The sequence below is a fragment of the Scophthalmus maximus genome, chromosome 16, assembly GCF_022379125.1.
Source record: "Scophthalmus maximus strain ysfricsl-2021 chromosome 16, ASM2237912v1, whole genome shotgun sequence".
NCBI lineage: Eukaryota > Metazoa > Chordata > Actinopteri > Pleuronectiformes > Scophthalmidae > Scophthalmus > Scophthalmus maximus.
The window spans coordinates 1,063,614-1,082,121 of NC_061530.1; positions in this window are offsets into that span (position 1 = coordinate 1,063,614).

The window sequence follows — 18,508 nt, forward strand, 5'->3', positions numbered from 1 at the left end:
GGAGTTCACTGGGGAACTGGACAGGGGTTTTGCTGGGGGGTTTCAGCAGGCGTAGGAGCTCTGGGGGACGGCCCGGAGGCCGGGCATGCGAGTGCAGCAGTTCTGGGGGAAGGCCCGGTGGCCTTGCAGGCAGGCACGACAGTTCTGGGGGAAGGCCTGGAGGCCTTGCAGGCAGGCAGGCACGACAGTTCTGGGGGAAGGCCCGGAGGCCTTGCAGGCAGGCAGGCACGACAGTTCTGGGGGAAGGCCCGGAGGCCTTGCAGGCAGGCACGACAGTTATGGGGGACCACCGACGAGGGACGCGTCGATCGGCCCACCGACTGGCGAGAAGTAGCAGAATTCGGCCTGACCACTGACGAGGGACATGGAGCAGGCGACGGTCGGACCACTGACGAGGGACACGTCGATCGGCCCCCCATCCGGGGACGTGGAGCAGGCGACGGTCGGACCACCGACGAGGGACGCGTCGATCGGCCCACCATCCGGGGACGTGGAGCAGGCGACGGTCGGACCACCGACGAGGGACGCGTCGATCGGCCCACCATCCGGGGACGTGGAGCAGGCGACGGTCGGACCACCGACGAGGGACGCGTCGATCGGCCCACCGACTGGGGACGTGGAGCAGGCCTTGGTCGGACCACCGAAGAGGGACATGGAGCAGGCGCCGGTCGGACCACCGCCGAGGGAACATGACGATTGGCCGGACCACAGACGGGGAACATGTCGATCGGCCCACCGACTGGGGACGAGGAACAGACGTCGGCCGGACCACCAACGGAGAACTTGTCGATCGATCCATCGACTGGGGACGAGGAGCAGAAGTCGACTGGACCGGCGACGGGCGAGGAGGAGGAGCTGATGTCGACCGGACCACCGACGAAGAACGTGTCGATCGGTCCATCGACTGGCGACGAGGAGTAGCAGACGTCGACCGGACCACCGACGAAGAACGTGTCGATCGGTCCTCCGACGGGCGACGAGGAGGAGCAGATGACGACTGGACCACCGACGAAGAACATGTCGATCGGTCCATCGACTGAAGACATGTAACAGACGTCGGCCGAACCAACGACGGGGAACGTGTCGGTTGGTCCTCTGACTGACGACGTGGAGACCGGCTGTACCCTCGGAACCCTGATGCTAGCAGGCCTGACGCTAGCCAACTGGGGTGCTGGCTGGATAGTAGCAGGCCTGACGCTAGCCAACTGTGGTGCTGGCGGGATGGCACACTGGGAGGCTGGCTGGATGCTAGCAGGCCTGATGCTAGCCAACTGGGGTGCTGGCTGGATGGCACACTGGGAGGCTAGCAGGCCTGACGCTAGCCACCTGGGGTGCTGGCTGGATGCTAGCAGTCCTGATGCTAGCCAACTGGGGTGCTGGCTGGATAGCACACTGGGAGGCTGGCTGGATGCTAGCAGGCCTGTTGCTAGCCAACTGGGGTGCTGGCTGGAAGGCACACTTGAAGACTGGGTGGGAGTCCGGAGAATTCAAAAAGTCCTTGAGCCAGCCAGGCAACGAACTCCTCAACCAGGGCCTCTGGGAAGTTTCCCTGCGTGCCATGCGCAGACACCCTTTCTTGTACTCCCATCCTAAGTCCTTTTTAAATTGTCCATGAATACAAGTCAGGGTGTAAATTAATTCACGAAGATCTAAATCACCCGGAACCCGGAAATGGTTGTGCAAGTAGCCCATTCAGCTTTTTGACCAAGCGAACACTTTCTTTGATGGGCTCGCAAGTGAGCCAATGAGTGAACTCTTTGAATCCGTGAGCTGAACAATCAGCTATCAGCTTGGCTCCGTTACAGTTACACCTTTAGATTTCCATCTCGTTACCATCTTTTGGCACCGCACCTGAGCGTAGAAGACTAATTCTAAGATTAGTATTGCTCAAACTGACTATGCCTTGTTGTAACATAGTGCAAGAGAGCTGTGTCTGAATCTACTGTCGTCACGGAGTTAAAGGCAGTGAATTCTGATAAATGTTGAGTTGTTTACCTGGTTCGCTAGCATCCATGCTAACAGGCCTCAGGCCTTTGAAGCCGTTTGTATTTAACCTATCCTGCTAAGTTATCTATAAAGTTCACTAGCATTCATGCTAATTGGTGCTAACGCGAGACTGCTGTATTCATATGCTAATATGGTAATTGGCCACAACAGGCTAGCGGGATACTATTTGTGCCTGTGACAAAGGCTAATGATTTTGTCTGTTGGTTATGGAAAGAAATGTTACCTTGCTAACTGAGTATTTGTTGAATGAATGATGGTACAAACTGTTGGTTTAATTGTGTTTTACTGGAGTTCATAAATCTGCGATATCCTCAACTCATACGATGAACTATGTTCTATGATTAATTGGTAAAAATTACCAAATAAACTGAATTTCCAAGGATCACACAGTAGCATAATCAACCTTGCCCCATGTCAGGAAGTGTTCATTCATGAAAATGGCATTGAGTAAAAAGAAGAAGTTTAGGAGATTGAATTTCTGCTTCCAGACATCCAGAAATGAAAGTGTATACACTGAAATAAAGATAAAATGGTTTGATATGTAAATGGCTTTTTTTTTTTTAAAAAACACTCGCCACAGCAAGGCGATGGATGACTACAAGGAGGTCTAGGTGAAGTCTCATGAGCCACGAGAGGCGATATTGCACCAGCATGTTTTCTTCTGGTGCTGGATCAGCACACCTGTCAGGGCTGAGCAGGAAGCAGGACCCAAATGCAGATGTAGGGGAAAAAAGGATATTTAATAATAAAACGAAAACAGAATCAAACCAAGGGTGTCCATGATATGTAGCAAAAACAGGTAATCCAAATACTGGAGCCAGGGGGAAAAATGCAGAAACAGACGTCTCCGGAGAGACTGGGGAAACACAACAGACACAGACCGGGAGTATAACAGACGAACCAACACTGACAAAGGGAAGCACAGAGACCAAGTACACACGAGGAGGGCGGGGCAAATTGAACACAGGTGAGACACATTCGGAACAGGTGCAGACAATCACAGGGGCAGGAGACACTGGCAAAGTAAAGAAAACAGACAAAAGACAGGGAAACGGGAAGTACGGAAACACAAGGAACTACTTCAAAATAAAACAGGAAATGAAAACACAAGATCATGACAGAACCGCCCTCTCAAGGACCGAATTCCAGATGGTCCAAAACAAATCTACACAGGGCAGGGTGGGTGGATGGAATGGGGCCAGGACGGACCGAAAAAAACTGGAACTGGACAGGGGTTTTGCTGGGGGGGTTCAGCAGGCGTAGCAGTTGTGGGGGAAGGCCCGGTGGCCTTGCAGGTAGGCACGACAGTTCTGGGGGAAGGCCCGGTGGCCTTGCAGGCAGGCATGACAGTTCTGGGGGAAGGCCCGGTGGCCTTGCAGGCAGGCACGACAGTTCTGGGGGAAGGCCAGGAGGCTTGGCAGGCAGGCATAGCAGTTCCGGGAGACCACCGACGGGGAATGTGTCGATCGGTCCTCCGACTGAAGACGTGGAACAGGCGTCGGCCTGACCACCGACGAGGGACGCGTCGATCGGTCCACCGACTGGGGACGAGGAAGGGCAGACGTCGACTGGAAGGGACGCGTCGATCGGTCCTTCGACTGGAGACGAGGAGGTGCAGACGTCGATCGGACCACCGACGAGGGACGTGTCGATCGGTCCATCGACTGGGGGACGAGGAGCAGGCGTCGGCCGGACCACCGACGAGGAACGTGTCGATCGGTCAATCGACTGGTGGACGAGGAGCAGGCGTCGGCTGGACCACCAACGAGGAACGTGTCGACTGGTCCATCGACTGAAGACGAGGAGGAGCAGACGTCAGCCGGACCATCGACGGTGAACATGTCAATTAGCCAACCGACTGGGGACAAGGAGCAGACATCGGCCGGAGTGACGTGTCGTTCGCCCCACTGACTGGAGATGTGGAGGACGGGTGGAGGCAAGCAAGCCGCAGGCCTGCCGACGTTATTGGCCTGTTCTTAGCCCGAGCCGAATCATCCAAAAATCCCTGGAGTTGTCGTATCATGTCATAAAGCTCCTCAACCGAAACGCCACTTTCCCTTACCAACTGAGGATGAGGAGGACCAGACGTCGGCCGAACCACCGACGGGGAATGTGTCGATTGGTCCTCCGACTGACGACGTGGAGACCGGCTGTGCACTCGGAACCATGATGCTAGCAGGCCTGACGCTAGCCACCTGGGGTGCTGGCTGGATGGCACACTGGGAGGCTGGCTGGATGCTAGCAGGCCTGAAGCTAGCCAACTCGGGTGCTGGCTGGAAGGCACACTGGAAGACTGGGTGGGGGTCCGGAGTGTTCAAAAAGTCCTTGAGCCAGCCAGGCAACGAACTCCTCAACCAGGGCCTCTGGGAAACTTCCCTGCGTGACATGCGCCGACACCCTTCCTTGTATTCCCATCCTAAGTCTCTTTTAAATTGTCCATGAATACAAGTAAGGGTGTAAATTAACTCACGAAGATCCAAATCAAAAAAAAAAAAATCACCTGCTGGGTCCATTTTGGGGTTGGGTCGTTCTGTCAGGGCTGAGCAGGAAGCAGGACCCAAATGCAGATGTAGGGGGGAAAAAGGATATTTAATAATAAAACGAAAACAGAATCAAACCAAGGGTGTCCACGAGATGTAGCAAAAACAGGTAATCCAAATACTGGAGCCAGGGGGAAAAATGCAGAAACAGACTGAGGGAAATAGCAGGAACAGACCAGAGAAAGCAGCAGAAACACGTCTCCGGACAGACTGGGGAAACACAACAGACACAGACCGGGAGTATAACAGACGAAACCAACACTGACAAAGGGAAGCACAGAGACTAAATACACACGAGGAGGGCGGGGCCAATTGATCACAGGTGAGACACATTAGGAACAGGTGCAGACAATCACAGGGGCAGGAGACACTGGCAAAGTAAAGAAAACAGACAAAAGACAGGGAAACAGGAAGTGCGGAAACAAAAGGTCATGACACCTTCATTAATTGTGATATTATACAATATGCAGCATGTTATTATTATTTGACTTGCCTTCTTTCGCGTGTGGAGCAGCGTACGAATCAAACAGAATAATGCCAACATGAGGTGAAATTTATATATTTTTACAAAATTATTAAACATTGTATTAAATAATTACAATGATATAATTAATTGATATGTATAATTGCTTCAAAGTTTTGAAAAAACGATCCATAAGTGGAAAAATCAATCGTTAATCTGTTCGTACTTGAAAGAAATTTCAAAACACGAGAAAATTGGTGAATGCCAGAAGTTCTCCTAAATCACTCGTACACATGATTTAAGCACAAATCTATTCTTACGAACGGTTCTTGCACAAGGCTAAATGTGAGTAAAAGTCTGACACAAAATACCTCTGTCATGTCATTGTTTCTCTCTAAAAATTTTAGCTCTTTGATTTCTCATGTGATGATAAAACCAAAATTAGAAGTTTTCCACGAGTACAACAGCAAAACTCAGTCAGGAGTAGCACAAGTTGATTCAGCTGATGTTGAGTGTCTAAAGCCCTGTAAGCCTTTTTGAAAAATGTCCCCCTGGGTGACATGGTTCAGGATTGTGCAGGGGCCACACTGTCTTCAACTGACAGGACCCCCTTTGAGTCCCGGCAGCTGCCAGGGTGAAGAGAATACATGGTGGACACATGGTGACAGGAGTTGATGTGGTCGTCCGTGTCCGTTACAGCTTTCATTTCTTACTCTGTGCCATTGATTCCCTTGCCAGGGCAACTAGTGACACTCTATTTTAATCCGTTTCAAAGAGCTTGACCTGTGGAGCACGTCTTCTGAGGATAAGAACAAACTCTTGGCTACAGGAGCCCAAATGGAAACTATCACTTTCCCCCTGCCAGTTTCAAGGCAATCTTCACCACAGTGACAATTCTGGATCTGGGGGTTGTTTTGCTTTCCCAAAGAGAGCATCCTGAGGGGGATATATTCTAACTGTGCTACTTGGAAAAGAGCAAAGGTGAGAAAATTGCAGGAGGAAGTGGGTTGAAAGATGAGGTTAGGAGTGATGAGTTATTAACAGAAAATGTTGGAGACCATTATGCTATAGGGAGGTGTGACATATAATTTTCTCATGGATTTGTGAAAACTGAGAATGACTTCAATTTGAAATTTGAGATGCTCTGCTCAGGGGAGAAGTCAGCTTCCACTGTGTGTTGTCAAAGCAGTTTGACATATTGTTTCAGTGACAAGAACGGGAGGATGTGCCAATGTAGACACAAGCCTGCATTTGGCAAGGGAATTAAAGATCATTTTGAGAGAGTTCCAGCCATTAAATGTGACATATTTCAACCTGACACATTTTAATTAGGCCATCAATATTATGGCAACGGTGGCTAATAGTACAGATGACACAACCAGGATAAGTTTCCTTGACAATAACTAATTTGTACATACAAATAGCAATTTTTCTAGTCTGATTTTTTTTTTTAAAATGATGATAAATGGATTATAAGTGCTTTTCTAGTCTTTATTGACCACTCACAGAGCTTTACAGCACGTCACATTCACTCATTCACACAGCGCTGCTATTTACCATGCTCTTTCTGTCATATTTATACAGGCAATTTAGGTTTAGTGTCTTGCCCAAGGACTCATTGGCTTGCAGACTGGGGGAAGCTGGGATCGAACTGCCGACCTTTGGGTTGGAGGATGACCGACTCTACCTCCTGAGCCACTAGCTCCAATATGATGAACTATGCATAATAATCCACCTATAGCATGTACTCTAAGTAACTTCAAGTCTTGAAGTAATTGTTAGAGCAAATTGGGCCTGCATGGAACCCCCCCCCCCCCCCCCACACACACACACACACACACACTCCCTTCTGCCCGGAGAATAAATAAGATAAAGGAGAGCAATGAACGCGTCCATCATTCAAAGTGGAAAAAGGTAATTTAGCTTGGCCCTCCTGACAGCTTTACAACTTTGCACGCTATTCTATTTTAATTGGCAGTCATGAATTAACTGAATGAGAGCCCTGTTGCCGATGCTTTAGTCATTGCAGGTTTTAATTGGGTCAAATTGATGAGTTCCTGAGATAAAACCAGACAATATATTCTCACGATTGGCAACTCATTTGTTGCCACATAATTAGGCTGCAGACAAACCCAGAGCATAACTGTTTCCTCCTCAGCCAGCCCCCATCCTTTAATCGGACACATCTGAGCTGGACTGACGGAGCACTACATACAGTAAGTCGAGTGCTATATCTGACATAATGAATGTCTATTGCAGAATTCAGACAAGCATGTTGCTTGAAACTTGAATCTGTCAATCAGTCATTCGTCTAAAGCAATAATTGATCCTCAAGTCAACTGGTCACACTATCAATTTTCTCAACTGAATATCCCAGTGTGATCAAAATGTTATAAAACAAAAAAGGGAATAGTCAAATGTTGCAATAATCTGATTTGAAAAAAAGGGAAGCCTGCTCCAACAGAGAATTGAGCAAGTTCTTTTTTGCTCTTGCTGCTGGTTCTTAATCATGAGGACAATCCCCGAGGCTTCTCTGACTCACCCTACAGTTTTACATATAAGGTCAAATTTTCAAAGGTTTGCCTGCATTTTTCTTCCATTTTAAAAATAGGACAAAAGGAATTAAACATTAATGGGCTGATGAATAAATATTTTGTGTCTCCAGGACTCAGCACTTTCTTCCATTCCTACAGCTGCTTTAATTAACTCCTCCTCAAGCCTTTTGTAAATTAACAAATATCTTTCTTTCAGTGTCCTTCGATATTGTTTTTTTTCTTCTTCTCCTCTTTCTTCTAGCCAAAGTTAGTCAAAACTGAGTGCATCGATATGCCACACAGAGGGACACTTAATTATTCGACCTTGCAGTCAGTATTTTAACATATAGTGCAGATTTCCCCATGTAGATGCAAGTCAGACTGTTTGCTTGAGGCAAAATCACACTTGGAATGTTTTGTACTCACTAAATAGTACATGAAATCACAAAAGACTTTCAACTCTGGCATTTAGAATACTGCAGGCCAGAAACCAGGATTACATTGTGGACATTTCAGTGTCTTGGTCCAGGAAACAAATCAGTTTGTCTCATCTGTCTTATATCCTATGACTATTTCTGATTGCATTTTTTTAAACCATTTGGACAGAGACACAGATATCTTATTAAAAAGAAGAAGATATCATCCATTCTATTATGTTTTAATTTTATAAAACATTACTGCTGTTCCGTTTACACCTGCCTGAAAAATGTTCAGCTGTGTCAGTCAATGACAAGAGTACAGTTTATTATACAAAGGTATGTATGATATTGGTTGGTCTGTTGAAATGAGTCTAATACATTTATAAATTATATATGGTTTTGATGTATTCATCAGATCAAACATGAGAGATTTGGTTGGAAAATGTTGATTTCATCCTTTTTACTTATTGTTGAAGTGCACTTAAGAAAAAGTTAAAAATATGTACAGTGTGTACCTGATATTTATAATAAAATCCTTTGTAGTCCTAGTCCATCCCTGGTGGGCTTTATGGATACTTTGCAACCCAACATCTAAACAAAAAACAACTTTTTCTAGTCGTATCTAGTCTTTTCTTTAAACAATATATTTATTGAATTTTCTGTTTCCTCCCATAGAGTGATAGAGGACAATTAGTACAATGTAAACAGCGTCCCCCCTCCCCAACATAATAGCAATGGTAGTGACGGTATTAAGGAAGGCAGTAATGATATGATAAATACACAATTGCAACAGTTACATTATGAGGAAAGATGCACCTAATCCTCTAACCCTAATAAACAACAAAAAAACAAATCAAACGAAACTAAAATAACTACAAAAATCCAATCATTGGAACAAAAAACAACCGAAAACGACAAACACAAACCCACTTATGGGAAACAAATATTTATATTTGAATAAAAGAAGATGTCACCGGAAGGAGAAAAAATACAAATCAAAACCAAACCGGATCAATACATAAAATCTGAAATTTTAAATCCAATACTCAAAAGTAACGAGGACACATGGTACAGCCTGCATGCTGATATGACGAGAACAGAGAGTTGCAGTTGACGAGCGTCGGTCCGTGCACTGCCTTTGATTCCCCCCTCCCACCAGAATCCGAACAGATTCACCATTCCGTCAGAACCAAGGGATGTGGGGTGGAAGCAAACTGGCCACCTCAGATGAACCAAGGGGTTTCATCATGATACATTTCTCCACCTAACATTAAACCCAATATACCCCATAAATGTACACAATTTTAAATGAGCACACTGACAGCATATCTACAACACTTAAATAACTTCAGAAATATGATTGCGGAAATCTTGACCTACATCCTTCACAATCAAAGTTCACGGTTCAAGACTGTTTGAGCAAGACACAGTTCTACCAAAATATAAAATGCCCTGTTCATAATGTAGCACATCACACAACTACGTGTACATTACCCTGTAATAATAAAATAGGTACCTAGTCTAAATTTTAGACTCAGTGGCAGATTCAAGCAGTTGTAGTTGTTGACTAGTATCAGCGATAAAAAAATATCCAAGAGTAAAAAAAGTATTTGTGTAATAATATTCAACAGGTGTGTAACTCTTATTGTATGAATTTACATTATGATTTGCTGATGTGCACATTTTGTCCATAACTTTATATTCTTTGATACAGGTGTGTGAATGTGTCTTGCACCATACTTTGCTGCAGCAGCTGTAACAAAAAAAGATCAGAAGTTCCTAATTTGTCATTTGTAAGATAAGACGTGTGCACCTGTAATGAAGAATATGAAAAGGTGTAACTGTTGTTTGTGTTCAACGGAGGGAAAAAAAACCTCTCAAAGTTTGCAAAACACTACAGCAGTTTTCTATGACTTCAAATTTACTAATACACGTGACTATTTTCTACAACTCCAAATTCCAGTGTTGAGGTTTTGTTTTCCATCAATCATACCTTCATAGGGTTTAATGATGCTGTATCTGTAGGAGCAAAAACAAAGCAAAACAAAAAAAATGAAGTATAACCATCGATTTTAAGCCAAGTTTGCACTCCCTGGGCTTGACTTTTTCTCTGCTTGCCATGGCTAAATATGTCCTTTTTGGTGTGCCTGCAGAAGAAATTTCTCCAGTCATGTTGGATACTTAATCCTGCATTACTTCCGCTGTCAGTCAGAGTGCAGTTCCTCTTCCTGGCTTATATTGTTTGTTTGTCTGTTTTTAGTTTTTTTTACTTTGACTTTCGCTTGCCCCCCAGATTTCGCTGCATCACATCTGCTGGTGAGTAATACATGTGAAATTTCTCCATCAGAGCATCGTTAAATGTCAGGTACTGTTGTGACAGCCGAACATCATGGCAAAAGGTGGGGGAGGGGCTGTGCGAGCGAAAGAATCCCCTGGGGGAAGATCCTGCTGGGAAAGATCAATGGCAAATCTAACACCCGCATGCCCACTGCTGAACTAGGCAGGACCACTCACACCATTCACACACACTCCCTGCCTGGAAATGAGGCATTCTAGCTGCTCAGAGGTGAGTGTGCACTTGTGGTGATTCGTTGATGTATTACAAGGTCGTTGCTGAATGACTCATGTTTGAGTGATCAGAAAATGAGCTCTCTGGAAATTTCTTTAATGAGAACATTGACTGTATATAAAGAAGGACGACCCATCTCCACTTCCTCCCATTGTACAAATGAAGCCAAAATATTCCATATTTGGGTGCTGCCATCTTGCCAGTGTTAATTTTGTTAACGAAAACTATGAGGAAAAAATGTTAGTCAGCGACCTTTTTTTCCATGACTAAGACGAGACGTTAAGAAGATAAAAATAGATCTTTCAGAGTTAAAATTATGACGAAATGTATGTTTTGTTTTCGTTGACGAGACAAAGTGATAAAATAAAGTGACATTTTTCCCTGCCGTGCATCTAGTCCAGCTGTAGCGAACCCGCGGCTCTTTGGCTGCTCCTGTGCGGTTTATGTGTGTGTTTAGCCCCGTTAGCAGAGCAACTCTCAGACTACAGCCTCCCACCGCTCCGCTAACGTTGTACGTGCACTTACATGCACACGCGCGAATAACAAACTTTCGGCAAATCTCGACTCAGTACACAAAAACCTCAACCGGAGAATTAGTTGTCGTGGTTGACAACATCTGCCGCTGCTCCACAGCGCTGGGCAGCACACATGACAAGTGTGAGACTGATAAGATGAACGGTTCTCGAGATATGACAGACAAAAAGATTTCTTGACTTATTAGCAGGATTAGTAAGACGTTGTCTCCAGCAGCAGAACGTACTGTAGCCTCTCTGCTGCCCTTAAATATAAAATATATATAGAAATTAGGAGGAAGACTAAGGTAATTAATCTAGCTATTACATAAGTAAAAGTGTTCAGAGTGAGATGTTATTTTACAAATTTTAACACTGACTTTGCTGAGCTCACGGACACTGGGAAGGTGCGAGGACCCGGTGTGCGGAAGACAAAGCTGATGAGAGAAGGACGCCAGCTTCCAGCCGAATCATGAACGGGTGGACGGGCAGAGGGACCAGCTGACATCCAGCTGGAGCAGTGAGTGTGATGGAGGGAAGTGTACGGAGTCTGGCACACGCAGCACGCTACATCCGGGGACCGCTACAGGAGAGAGAGAGACACTTCATGGGAAAGCGGAGGGGTCAATGTGCGCTTCACCACTCCTTCAGTTAAAGGGCCCATATTGTCAAAATTGAGATTTCCTGGCTTTTTTCATAATAAATAAGGTCTAGGGGCTCTTTAAGTACCATAAAAATGTCAAAAGGTCAATAAACAGACACATTTTTTTTTACGATGCTGAGGAGCTCAGTATAATTGTGATGTCATAGCGACACAGTCACTGCCTTCAGCCTTGCCCCCAGCGCTCACCCATCTTTCCTTTGCTAAGCTATCAACGACAAAAATCAGAAAGCTTCATTATTGCCTAAAAATATTAATACAAGAGACCAGAACTAACTCAGAATTATTTTAACTTTGCAAAATTCATCAGTAACCGCGTGTCCGCCGGAGCTCCGCTGTGACTGTTGCCAGACCTTCTGTACCTGCCAGTTGGAGACTCGAGGCAGCGAGGGATTGGAGGCCTCTGCAGCCAACAGCCAAAGTTACAAGGAAGCTGGCTTTAAAGGTGACATATTATGCTCATATTCAGGTTCATACTTTTAATTTGGGTTACCACTTGAAAGGGTTTACATGCCCTAATGTTCTTTTTGCCGTTGTTCATGGCCAGCGCTTCAAGTTAGAAGGGAAGTCTTGGTGTGTCCTTTATCACGCTGTCCGGGAGGAGGTTTGTCTCGGGGCAAGACGGCACTTCAGCCTGGAGAAGGTGGAGAAGAAGTTTATACTTGATTTATGTAATGACATACAACTGCATGAAATAAAGTATAAAGTTTTAAATATATCACAGGATCCATAGAACAAATGAAGAAATGAGTAACGTAAAATGAGTATCTTTATTCTTGCAAATGTAAGGAAACCAGAAATATATGTATGTACAAAAATATATCAGTAGAGAGGCAATTTGAAACTGCAATAATGCCTCATTGCTTCCACATCCAGGCGCTTCCGACATCTCGCCTTCTGCAGCTTTGTCAGTTGGTGCTGGGGGACGCCACAACGGGGTCGTCATTCCGTCATGTGCTGTCCTCCGGATCCGTGAGGAGTTTCCTGATCCAGCTGACCAGTATGTTGGCTTCCGATGCCCCTTGACTGAAGCATGACATGTGGTGAGCATCACTTCCTTCTTTGACTGCCTGTCATATTGGGATGACAGATCCTTGGGGAGGGGGATTTTTTTCTTCTCCTCCACAAATCGGGCTGGGTCACCCACACAATCTGTAAAATATTTCATTCAAACATTAATTTTCTAACTTACTGAATGTGGGTTCTGTTTAAACAGGCTTTGTGGTGGCTTCACCCTTCTTTCTCTTAGGGAACATGACTCTGTAAACTGGTTGTCCTGAAGATGTTGAAGCTTGCTTGCGGTCCGCATTTTTATTATAATGCATGACTGCAAGCTACAACTTACAGTAATAGAATTGAATATTGATCGCTAACTTTGTTTTAGGATGGTACAGAAACAATTAGAATGTGTATTACCAGCACAACATTCCCATAAACAGGAAAACCGCATTATTCTGTGCGAAGAGCAGGATCAGACTGTCGAAGGCCTCCAGCGATGACGTTTGATAATGGTGGCTCAGCTTCGCCACATCCTTGGAGTCAACTGTTGTTCATGATCTTGAAGTGGAAGTGGAAAACAGTATGCTGCTTGTGGTTCTGCGGCAGATGCCACTTTAAGATCTCGGCGCTACTGCACACGCGAGCAGTTGAATATGATGAGATCACTAAACAATCGTACATTTCTACACAATGTTGCCACGTGCTAACTTCACAATCTGACCCTCAGTAGTTCTCCTTTACTGGAGCCCACAATAGAAACTAACTACGGTAGCTTAGACTAAAGTTTAGACTAAAGTTAATCTTACAGCCATTTAACTGCAGACACAGGTGACAGCACACACACAATCTTAGAAACTTACATTTTCCTACTCTGTTGCTTCGCCATGGAAAGTTGGTATTGGTCCATCTTTTAAGAAAAGTTTTCCTGCCAGTCCGGCATTGTACTGGCCCAGGTTTGAAAAGCAGTGAGACACTAAGTGGTTTGCACAAACAAGCAGGTCTTTGCCACCTGTAGCTGGAACATTTCCACCAAAAAAGAACTTGATCCACTTAGGTCTTGTGTCCTCTGTGGCTGGAATTCAATGTAACAAGTTATGTTGGTCTGTACAGCCAACAACAGAGGAAACGTACAACTTGTTGGGGCATAATGCTAGCGGTCCGTCAGTCACATTGCAAGAGAAAAAAATGGCGGAAATGCGCTCTGGTGGCTGGACTCCAGTCTCCACCACTAGTTAAAAAACAGAGCAGATGGTGTGCACCCTAATATAAAGGTAACAAATCAGTTGACTGTTCATTTTATCCAGTTTATAGCTTTCAATTCATTCTTATATGCACCAAGGCAAGGCCCGTTCCACACCACTCTGTCTCCAATTACATCCAGTTCTGAGTGGATCCTGCCACTGTATGTTCTGACTCTCAAACACAGTTCTCAGAAAACACTAGCCATCCTAGGCCTGGGACTGCCACAACTTACAACTCAACCACTGGAAATCTTCTAAAGATGCACTCAATAATAATAATAATAATAGCGCTTTGGGTTCCTGAAAAGCGCTCTATAAATTATATATATTATCATTATTATTATTATCAATACCTCAAATAACTATAGTGTAAGTGCAGTTATACTAATTCCATGTTAGTGTAGCCTGGTTGGCTTTCTTCTCATGAATGCAGCTAGCACTTCCAGGTCCAGAGAGGTTTGCCTGGCAGAGAGCTGCGGCTCTCCCTGCCTCAGACTATCCATGTTAAGACATGGAGGTGCTTTCCCTTCTTTAAAGTTTTCCACATGTGCTGTTGAATGCCAGGGAGGTGTGCTGTTAAGATAATCAGGGAGTCTCATGCAGAGTTCACACTAGAAGATTTTAAGCCCGATTTTCTGCTCGCAGAAAATTGGTGTGAAATCTGGGCTCGTAAATCTGCACTTGATCGCTATGTGTGAAATACCAACATTGCATTCAAAGTGACTTGACAAGGTCTGACAGATATCTAGCAGGCTAAACATCTGGACTTGTCAGTGAGCCCAAATCCTGTAGTGTGGGCTGTGTAGGGACTGGCAGTGAATGCATCGGCCGGGAAACCCGGAGGAGGAACTATAGCACGACAACAGAACAACATTCTTTATCCATATTCTCTACCTTGATTAATTGCAGAGCTTGTTTCTGTTGTGCTGTGCGTTTTCACTGCAATAGATTAGTGTAACCTCGAGCTGACTTTATTTATAGCCGAACGATATATTAACATGTCAAGTTATTACTCTTGTCCACTCAACACACACAGCCTCTGCTCAAACTACTTCCTGTTTCTGACCTACATGGGAGTATTTGTGTTTTCATGACAATACATACTTGGAGACCAGACACACTTAAATTTTTCCTGGTGAAGGATTGTGTAGTGTGACCCCTATAGCTGATGAGTCACTTGGTGTTTACAGCACAATGACTGAACAGCAAGTCGAATGAGCGGTACAGCAATCTTATGAATTTGAAAACCAAGTAGTGTGTCCGAGGCAATAGCTGCTGCTCTCCCTGCCTCAGACTTTCCATGTTATCACATGGGGGTGGGGAGGTGTGTTCTTTCTTCCTTAAAGTCTTCCATGTGTACACGTGGTAGGGCAGGCAGGTTAGGTTTACCTAGTATGGTTGTATTGAGGAGTCTTTAGCTGCTGCTATCCCTGCTTCACTTTCCTTGAGTGCTCATAGAAGGGATAGGGAGTTTTGCTCACCCTACCTCAGGCTTTCCATGTGTGTGGGTGGAAGGGCAAGGAGGTTAGGTCTGCCCAGTATGGTTGTATCAGGGGGCATTTAGCTATTGCTGTCCCTGTCTCATTTTCCATGAAAGCTCATGGAAGGTGTAGGGAGATGTGCTCCCTGTATGATAAAGTTGTCAGTATCACCAGGTAGATACAACCATTCCTATCATTATATTAAGCGAGAATACATGCAAATCTTATATGGAGAATTCTGTATTCTGCACTTGCGTCATTTACATTGCACAATTTTCTGAATGCCCAAAATGTTATGCAGAGTTATGATGACATTAATTAGGTGCATCAAATTAGAGCCAGACTACTTAAATAACATATTTTACATGCCTTGGATCTAAACTTACACATAAAAATCACTATGTAGCAACATACAGTGGAAATTTAGACATTATCATGTGTGTAATCTTATGAAATCCAGCCAAAATCCATGCAATATTGAAGCTTTCTCTATTCATTTTTAGCTGTTACCTTAGATAGCTTTTGGTTTAATTGTTTTTTTCTATGCCATTTTGTCTACATGGCCTTTCCCTTGTAGCTAACTCCTCATGCCGGCCATACTGCCTAACATAACCAATTGCAATTATTGGAATTAATTAATTTTGGCAATAGTGGTCCTGACTGAAATTGAGCATAGTGTTAGTTCAGGCAGGCCATGACGTCAAGCACTGGCGCTATGCTAGCCCACTCAGCTGATCCTCTTCTATGCATTCAATTGGCAAAGCTCATATGTGCGCTCTATTTAAGCTGTTTTAACCTGCCCACTCTTCTTGCTCTGCTGCACGCTACTTCGCAACCCGCTCCGACCCCATCGATTGCTTTTCATAATGTATCTGACTTAAATCAATGTCATGTGTTGTCATTGATAAGTATCAGTCTGGTAGAGATCAGTCTGGTAGAGATTACAGCGGCGGTTGTACAACTGTACTCTCTCTCTCTTCTCTCCTACTGTCTCTCCTCCCACCCTCTTTCTGCCCACCTCTCCTCTCTTCTCCTCATTTCTCTCCTCACCCCAACCGGTCGAGACAGAAGCTCCGCCCACAACTGAGTCTGGTTCTGTCAGAGATTTCTTCCTGTTAAAAGGGAGTTTTTTCTCTCCACAGTCATCAAGTGCCTTGAGACAATGTATGTTGTGATATGGCGCTATACAAATAAAATTGAATTGAATTGAATTGAATTGATGGCTGCTCTGCACGTGGGTTTTAATTGCTGCTCTCCCTGCATCAATTTCCAAGAAGGCTCATGGAAGAATAGGGAGGTGTGCTCTCCCTATCCCAGGCTTTCCACGTGTGTGCGTGGAAGGGCAGGGAGGTCCGAGAACAGAACCATACTGCCAAAAATAACCCAATTGCGATTTTTGGAATGAAAACATTTCATATGGCTATTGTGGTCCTGACTGAACTGCATTTAATCTTGTTAGAAACATATCTAATATTAGATGCCTGCTTTCACAGTCAGATTCTGAAAAGCTGGTTCATGCTTTTGTTTCCAGTAGACTTGATTACTGTAATGCACTTGCTGCTGGACTGACAAAACAAAAATAAACCAGCTTATTCAGAATGCTGAAGCCAGAGTATTAACTCAAAGAGAATGGTTTGAGCATATCACTCCTATTTTAACTTCTCCTCACTGGCTCCCAGTGAAACAAAGACTTTAAAGATTTTAAAATACTTTTTAAATCTATGAATGGTTTTGCTCCTTCATACACTGTTGACATGCTCACTGAATACATACCAGACAGAACCCTTAGATCATTAAATAAAGATCTTGCTATTCCTAGAATAAATTCTAAATCAGCAAACTCATGGTGCTTTCAGTAATTATGATCCTACTCCACATCTAATCTAAGATTGTCTACCACAGTTTTTTGTTTAAAAAGCAAACAAAAAACATATATTTTTTCATGAGCTTTTAGGGAGGTGTAACTTTTAATACCTTATTATTTTATTGCCATATTGTAATATCTGTTTTTATGCTTTGCTTTATGTTTTTATATAATACCTTTTTATTGATTGTTTTTGTCATGTATGATCTTTTTCTTTTAATTGTGAAGCACATTGAGTTTACGCCTGCCGTATGAAATGTGCTATATAAATAAACTTGACTTGACTTAGGGCTATGGGCTCTTTTCTGCTGGCCTCCCTGAACCTACCACTCATGTTAAATTATGTCACCAAGGATGTTAAGTTTGTTCTCGACTCCTCGCAATGACAGCTCCAAGTTGGAGTCTTGAGATAATGTATGTTGTGATTTGATGCTATACAAATAAAAATTGAATACCTGGCACTCCAAGGGGCGATAATACTCCCAGTCTGCCCTCGAGACCCTAGCTATGAACAATTATGTAAAGGAGTTACTGGCTGCGGGTATCATCCGCCCCTCCTCATCACCTGCATGCAGGGTCCAAAATTAGAAAATATTTACCAGCCAGCCAGATTTTTTACCAGCCAAAAAGGTGGTAAGTGCAAGAAGTTTATTAAGGACTAAATACTGTCTATGAAATAATATAATTAAAAATGAATATACAATTTTTAGAGGAATTAACAATGACAAGTAAAAAGTAGTCAGTATGGGGGAGTGATATCACCGCACCAAACCCACATTAAACGCTACAGTAAATCACTTACAGCACACTCACGTAGAATAACGTGATACAACAAATACAGCATTTGCCCAAATCAGCAGTGGTAGCACAGCTACAGACGTAAACTAACCATGGACCGTTGTCTCATTCAATGACTCAAAGCAGTGCACAGCTGCAGAATGCATATAGGGGAAACTAAGGGTTATTTTTGCCATTTAAAAAAATTCGGGAAACACTGGTAGTTGAGAGTCAGAGTTCATAGTAATATTTTTGTTTATTCTGTTGTAGCATGCTCAGTATTCTTCGGACAGTTTCCTCCCAAAGAGGTTTTCCTCCTTGTCTCCCGCTATGAATTCTGGCCTCATGCTGCAGATGGTGTCTGTGTGCCACAGGTCAATAGCGGTGGAGGGGTCGAGATTAATAATCTCTGGTGAGTTAAATTGTACCATGAGGAGATCT